This window comes from Ictidomys tridecemlineatus, chromosome 6, assembly GCF_052094955.1.
Source record: "Ictidomys tridecemlineatus isolate mIctTri1 chromosome 6, mIctTri1.hap1, whole genome shotgun sequence".
Classification (NCBI taxonomy): Eukaryota; Metazoa; Chordata; class Mammalia; order Rodentia; family Sciuridae; genus Ictidomys; species Ictidomys tridecemlineatus.
Window position 1 is genome coordinate 176975808 of NC_135482.1, and position 1662 is coordinate 176977469.

The following is a 1662-nucleotide window of genomic DNA, read 5'->3' on the forward strand; positions in this document are numbered from 1 at the left end:
TGTCTTGCACACATGCACAGATTTGTGCAACAAAGCTCATCTTTAGCATTTTTAAAGAAAACTGAAAGTCCACAGAAGATGCTGTTGTCAGAACACTTGCTGAGCAACAGCACCTCCCCCAATGAGCTGATGCCAACTCCTGCCTCTGGTCTCCAAGACCAATGAGTTTTGTGTCCAGGAAGCTTATGTAAATTCCTCCCATTTTGCCTTTAAAAATGTCCCTTTGCCTCAACCTCCTTGAATGCACCTAGTTGACTATGGTACTCATATTCCCACTGTAACACTCTGCTATTTCCTTTATTTGGAAATATCATTTCTCTTTGAAGACTCTCTGGTTGGTATACAGATTGGCAGGAAATACGTGTGACAAAGCATAATTAAAAAATGCATTTGAGGATTTGGGGGGAGGTAATTTCCCCCATTTTTGGTGTTTTTAAGCTAGTAAGATGTAAGGCTGGATAGCCTGGTGGCCTTCTGTTGCTCCCTATTGTGGTAAACCTGCCCAGGGATAAGCAACATGAGGGCAAGACATTGTTGTCTTTTTCACCAGATCATCAGAGTTTAGAACAGGGTCCCTGGATATGCATCTCCTGGACCTGAGAATGAAGTAACTCAGAGAAAACCAGGCTAAGAGAGACAAAGGTCTGACATCATCATTTGAGCAGCTGGATGCAGCTGTGCCTGCAGTTAGTTTAAGTTAGTTTGCATAGGGTATCTGCCACTTGTAACTCAAAGAATCTTGGTCAAACACAAGCAAAGCAACTTGACTGACATTTCTTGCCTTCCTGCAAGAACAATCACAAAGAAACACTGATTTGGGGGACCACAGGCCTTGATATGCCTCTCTCCTTTTCTCTCTTTTCTTCTTCTTCTTTCATTCTTGTGGTGCTGGGAATGGGAACTTGCCCTCATGCACTCCAGACAAGAGCTGAGCCCTACCCCCAGCCCACCTCCTTCCTTTTCTAATGTTTCTTTAATTCCTTGGCTTACAGTCTCCTTGATGGCAGCCGTGAGGTTGTCTGTGTTGTTTGAATTCTCCTCTTTTTCACAGCAGAGGCCTTGTGAGATACTGGACACTAACTGAACAAGAAGGCCAGGTGCAAGGCTGTTCCTACCTTTGTGGGAACGGAGAATGAACTCTCTTGTACCTAGTACTTCTCTGGCCAATGTTTTGTGCTCAGAAAATATTGTTGAGGGGCTGGTGGTGTTGTTTAGTGGTAGAGTACTTACCCTGGGTTCCATTCCCAGTGTGCGTGCGCACACACACACACACACACACACACACACACACACACACACACAATAAAAAAACCAAAGCAAAAAATAAAAAAACACCAAACAAACAAAACAGTTAAGGAAAAAATTTTAACTTACAGATGACTATGTTAGTTAGCTTTCTGTCACTGTGACTAAATAACTGAGAAAAACAAGTTACAGAGGAAAGGTTTATTTCGGCTCATGGTTTCTGAAGTTTGAGTCCATGGTCAGCTGGTCCTGCTGCTTTCAGGCCTGTGGCGAGGCAGAACATGATGATAGGGAAGGCACGGTGAGCAAAGCTACTCAGCTCATGGTGGCCCGAAAGACAGAAAGAGAAAGACAAGACCTGGGCTGGGGACAAAATACACCCTTCCAGGACACATTCCCAGTGACCTACTTCTTCCA